A 6,641-nucleotide genomic window follows, 5' to 3' on the forward strand; every position below is an offset into this window, starting at 1 on the left:
GAAGAAAGGGGTCCTAAAAGTAAAAGTGCCCTTCCTTAGCTTTCTGTCTGTAGAATGGAGAAGTTGGATTAGATAGACCAAGATCTTTTTCGGCCCCAAAACTAATGAATTCAGAAGGAGAATTTCTTAAAAAAAAAAAAAAAAAAAAAAAAAAAAAAAAGTAAGTCAGACCTTATAGAATCAGCAGGAAGAGGAAGAGCCATACTGAGGACTTAAGGTATTTTCTTCAGCTAGCCTGATATTGTTGTTGTTTTGTTTGTTTTTAGCTGAATTTTAATGTCTTGGTCCTCACTATTCCCTATAGACTTCTCCTTTTAATTAACTGTTTGCCCACCAAAAACATTTAAATTTGTGTCCCTAGAAGATTTTTGTGCCCTCAGAAAAGTGAGAATTACAAAATTCCCTTTTCTCCCACCACATCAGTAAGAATAGCCAGGCACTAATGTCTGTTAATCTTTATACTGTAGGATTTAGGTGTTTGAATGAAAGGAAAAATATTTCATTTACAGTTGAAATGTGTTTCTTTGGTGATAAGATGCTATCTAGTGCAACACTCTCTCTTTTTTAAGCACTGAAAGATTTTTTACTAGGTAAAATGAATGTCCCTGGTGGGTCTGTGGTAATTTAACTTCAGATCAGAATAGATTCTCTGACATATTATAATATGAATATGAATATAAATAGAAAGAATGTGTAAAGAAATTTGTTTGGCTAAGTCTGTGAAGTAATAAAAAATACCTGTGATGGCTTTAATACATGTTTGAAACTTCTATGATATTCCTCTCTTTGGTGGATCCTAATTACCCTCCGCTTGAGTTTTGGCTGTATTTAGTGACAGGCTTCTAACAAATAGAACGTGCTAGGAATGATGGAGAGTAAATGTCAAATGTAAATCACAAAATGATGTTGTAATTTTCACCTTATTCTCATAGTCCCTTGGATCACTTTCTGGAAGAAGCCAGCTAACATTTTGTTAGGATATTCAAGCAACTCTATAGAAAGGTCCATGTGGTTAAGGACTAAGGTCTTCTGCAAATAGCCATTGAAGAGCTGAAGCCATTTTTAGAGTTAGCATCTTTAGATCAGGCATTTATTTAGAGTTGTGTGATTTTTTTTCATTATAATGTGTACATCTTCCAAAACCATTTGATAGCCTAAACTATGTGAACATTTGTGTTTCTTCTTACCTATCTAGTATTTGTCCTGTTTCCTATGTTTGAAGAATCCCACCCTCCTTATGAGGCAGAGCCTATATCTTTCTTTTTCTATTTTTTAGATTTTATTTATTTATTTCAGACAGACGGAGAAAGAGAGAGAGAGAGAGCACCAGCAGGGGAGAGGGCAGAGAGAGAAGCAGGCTCCCAGCTGAGCATGGAACCCAATGTGGGGCTCTATCCCAGAACCCTGGGATCATGAGCTCAGCCGAAGGCAGACACTTAACTGACTGAGCCACCCAGGTGCCCTGAGCCTATGTCTTTCTGAAGAAGCTGTAAAACAGGGCCATTCCATACCATTTGGTTCTCCATTATACATTGGCATGGACACATGCCTTTGGCTGGGCCAGACAGATTCATGGCCCAGACAAGATACATCCTGATGCAGGAGGTGGCAGCAGGGCAGGGCTTCTCACAGTACCATCCAGTGACCAGCGATGCAGTCATCAAGGTCTGTGCCTAGTGCTGGTGGCAGTGATGCTTTCATGGGAAAGTGCTGCAGTGTGACTTTGGGTTTTATCAGGACTACATAATATCTAACCTTAGTTTTTCATTTTCTGAGAGAGAGCTGATATCCTTTTACAAAATCCTTTTCTGGGGGCACCTGGGTGGCTCAGTGGGTTAAAGCCTCTGCCTTCGGCTCAGGTCATGATCTCAAGGTCCTGGGATTGAGCCCCACATCGGGCTCTCTGCTCTGCGGGGAGGCTGCTTCCTCCTCTCTCTCTCTGCCTGCCTCTCTGCCTACTTGTGATCTCTGTCTGTTAAATAAATAAATAAAATCTTTGGAAAAAAAAATCCTTTTCTGTGTGGATTACCAGTTATTGCTCTCTTACACACAACAGAAAACCCTGACTGATGCAGGCAGATACTGTATCTACTTTATAGATGAGAACATTGAGGAGCAGAGTCATTAAATGATATGTCATTAGATATGAGGAGTTGAATAAATAACCAGTGAAATAAATTGGTTAGTACAGATCGAGTTAAGCAAACAAACATTTAAATTTAGCATTTAAAAGATAAAGGGCTTAGATACTAAAAAAAAAAAAAAAAAAAAAAGTTTTTCTTTAAACCAGATGAAAAGCTGGCTCTCCACCCTGACCCAACATTATAGTGTTGAACCTCTATACAAATGGATCATGTTCTTCCAAATTTCCTTGATATTGTACAGACACTTCTTGTAAATACTTTTCTGTCCATCCCTGCCTCCACACATTTCGATCAATTTGCCTCTTCTTACTTCGAAACCCAGATTTAGTGATTATTCCTCTTTGCACCCTCATCTGAGCCCTCAAGAAGAGGTTATTCTCCTCACCCACTTTTAATGTTTTCCCAGGGTTCTGTTTCTATCCATGATAAATTTCTCATTAAGTTTGTTTACCTGTCTGAACAACCCAACCCCATCCAAACACAAGAAAAAGAACGATTCCAGACTCTGCCCAACTAAAAGACGAGTCCTGAAAAATAAGGGGCTTAGGACAAAATCTGCTTATTGAATGGGATCCCAGTGCTTTAATGCCATCAAGGGTAAGAATGGTGACTGTTAGGTATGTAACTTCATGCAGAACACTAGAAACATTGTCTCGAAATAAAATTGAATGATTCTATAAAAAGACTGTAAGAAAATGACACGTGCAAGTTTCTCAAGTAAATCAGTGAGTACCCATCTGACTATTAACGTCAGGACTTGACAAATCCAAACCTTATGCACCGTGTCCAGTTAGATTTTAGTATCTTTCACTTTTTAATGGAAAACAAAAGATCATCAGAGTTCTATAGAAAGCCTTGAACATGAAAGAGATTAAAACATACCAAATGGAAAAGGGAAAAGGAAGAAACAGACAATTCAGGGGATAGAATAAAATTTCAAATAAAATATTCTCGGGGGAGGAGGAACTGAATCCATTAAGGAAGATTGAGATACTATATTTATTTATTTAATTAATTTATTTTTAAAGATTTATTTATTTGAGAGAGAGAGAGATAGAGAACACAAGTGGAGGGAGGGGCAGAGGGAGAGGGAGATAGAAACCTTAGGCAGACTCCTTCCCTACTGAGTGTGGACCCCGACCCAAGGCTTTATCCCAGGACCTTGAGATTATGATCCGAGCCAAAGTCAAGAGCCAGCTGCTCAATCAACTGAGCTGCTCAGGTGACCTTTAAGATACTATATTTAATAAAGAAACAAAGAGAGAATGAAAAAGTTTGTTTAAATTAAACCAATGTTAAAAAGTGTATATTTTAAAAGTTCTAATTTGAACATAGTTAGCGTATAGTGTTTCCTTTTCTTTTGTTGATTTTTTAAAAGATTTTATTTATTTATTTGAGTGCATGACGGAGAGGGAAAGAGAGCAGAGGCGGGAGAGAGACAGAGGGAGTGGGAAAAGCAGACTCTGCTGAGCAGAGAGTCTGACTCTGAACTCAATCCCAGGACTGGGGGATCAAGACCAGAGCTGAAGGCAGACACTTAACCAACTAAGCCACCCAGGCACCCCTGTTGCTTTTAAAATTCTCTCTTTATCACTACTTTCTGCCATTTTAATAACTGTATGGCTTGGTGTGGACCTCCTTCAGTTGATTTTGTTTGGGGGCTGTCTGTGCTTCCTGGATCTAGATTTCTGTTTCCTTCCCCAGATTCAGGCAGTTTTCAGTTATTATTTCTTCAAATAAACTTTCTTCTACCTTTTCTCTCTCTTCTCCTTCTGGGAACACTATAATGCAAATATTACGACACTTGATAGTGTCTTTAGGTCTATTTTCATTTATTTTTTATTTTTTTTTCTTCCTTCTGTTCATCTTGATGGCTTTCCATTACTTTTTCCTCCAGGTCACCTATCTGCTCTTCTTTTCCTCTAATCTACTATTTATTCCATGGCTAGGTTTTTTTTTTTTTTCTTCTTCTTCTTCTTATTTAAATTCTATTTAGTTAAGACATGGTTGTCCCATTTTTTTCCTTAATGGCACATGCCAAAACTGTAATTATACATCCATTTCTTTATTTACTTGTTTCTCCTCGTTGGGTTATTATAAGATCTATAATGGTAGTAACTCAATCAGTTTCTTTCACTAACAACACATTCAGTTACAACCAGAGTACTTAGCACATAGTAGGTACTTAATAAAATCTATTGAATAATAAAATGAATAAATAAACATATATTACTAGTTAGCCACTTGTAGAAATATTAAAGATGGATCCTAACTCACATCTTACAAAGTAAATTCTCAGTGAACTAAAAATTTAGAAGTTAGAACAATGTAGCTGCAGAATTTTCTGAGTTAGATAGTAGTAAATATTTAAAAACTTTGGTGTGGCTTTTCTTTGTCAGATTTCTTCCTCTTCCACCTCTTCTACTTTTTCATCTTCTCCTCCTTCTCTTTATATACCTTCTTCTTTTTGTTCTATTTTTAGGATGGAGACATTAAAATCATACTCATTTAGTATCTTTTTTTTTTTTAAGATTTTTATTTATTTGACAGAGAGAGATCACAAATAGGCAGAGAGGCAGGCAGAGAGAAAGAAGGAAGCAGGCTCCCTGCTGAGCAGAGAGCCTGATGCGGGACTCGATCCCAGGACCCTGAGATCATGACCTGAGCCGAAGGCAGCGGCTTAACCCACTGAGCCACCCAGGCGCCCCTCATTTAGTATTTTTAAAGAATACAAAAATACTGTCCAAACAATGAAAGTTCATTTGTATTCCATCTACCCATTTACTTCCATGCCCCACACAAACCAAGATAATATTTTTATTTGTTTTTCATTTGAGAAAAGCATTCTGTAAATGGACCAGAAGCTGAAATCATACTGATGAAAAATACTGCTAAATTTTACTGTGTATAAAATTTAAAATCAACTATGCATCAAACCTTTTATAAGCAAACTTAAAAGGCAAATGCAAACTTGGAAAAGTACTTTCAAGTCATGTTAAAACCATTATGATCTACAATGGACTAAATATGGCAGCACATTCTGTCACTCCTCCTTTGAGCCAGAGTATATATATTTCCCACCCTCTTGAATATGGCCCAACTCTGATTTTTTAACTAATAGAAGGTGGCAGAAGTGCTGCTGTGTCAGTTTTGACCTAAACCTTAAGAGGAAGCCCACCAAGCCTTAAGAAACTTCCACTTACTGTGCTTTGGAGAATACTGAGCTTCTGTGGAAGCAGTATAATTACTTTTCTGGAGAGCTACATGAAGAGACCACCTGGAGAAGCCATGTGGAAAGGAGAGGCTCTGAGATCTGATGCTATAGTGAGAGGAAGAGAGGGCCAATTCCACTCTCTAAATGACTCCAACTGGACACAACATCTGATGGCATCCTTGTGAGGGATCACAAGCAAAAGCAGTAGAATTATCCTTCCGAGCCCAGTCAACCCTAAATTCAGGACCATAATAAAATGATTGATATTTAAGGCAGCAATAAACAACAGAAATGTTGTTGGTATCTCTCTTAGTCTACTTGGGCTCCTATAAGAAATACCCATGACTATGTGGCTTATAAACAACAGACATTTATTTCTCACAGTTCAGGAGATTGGAAGATCCAAGATCATGGTGTTGGCACATTCAGTGCCATGTGAGGGCTCACTTCCTAAAAGCCTTGCCTTTTAGCTGTAACCTCACATGGTAGAAAGTGTTAGGAATTTCTACTGGGTCTCCTTTATGAGTACAAATTCTGTTCATGAGCTGCACCCTTATGACTTAATCACATCCCAGAGACCATTGATTTGGGCATTAGGTATCAACATATGAATTTGTAAAGGAAACAAACGTGTAGTCCGTAGCAGTAGCTAAAAATGCTACTGAATGAAAAAAATCTAAAATGTGTAATATTGGCCTTGAGCCTGGATTAGAGACCAAAGCTGGATTGACCTCAAGGAGATTATAAAAGTTGGTTGATCATAAACTGAATTATATTCCCACATATAGCATAGTGTTCAGAAAATTGTATAGTTGCTAAACATACATCTGATGGTAAACAAATGAGGGGCTATAAACAAGTAAAACAAATACTCCAATTTTAAAAATGGGCAAAGTGAATAAATAGGCATTTTACCCAGAGTACAGATATCCAGTAGGTACATGAAAACTTCCTCAATTCCATTAATATTTAAAGATATGCAAGTTGGAATAGTATTCTAGCTGGGTGTTTGTTTTGCCAATCAACCTGACCAAAATAAAATATATTATACTAGGAAGACATGTGCTCTTATATTTGTAGTGTTAGCAGATATTGATGTGTATTTTTGGAGAGCAGTTAGCAATAGGCACAGTATGCTTCAAAAATGCATATGCTCTTTGAACCACCAACTTAATTTTTTAAAATTTCCTAAGAGACTAAGAATTGTACAAAGCTTTAACCATAAACATCTCAATGCAGCATTTTTTATCATAATAAAAATTTGTTTATGACTCTCTGACTTG

Source organism: Mustela lutreola, chromosome 7, assembly GCF_030435805.1.
Source record: "Mustela lutreola isolate mMusLut2 chromosome 7, mMusLut2.pri, whole genome shotgun sequence".
NCBI classification, from domain to species: Eukaryota; Metazoa; Chordata; class Mammalia; order Carnivora; family Mustelidae; genus Mustela; species Mustela lutreola.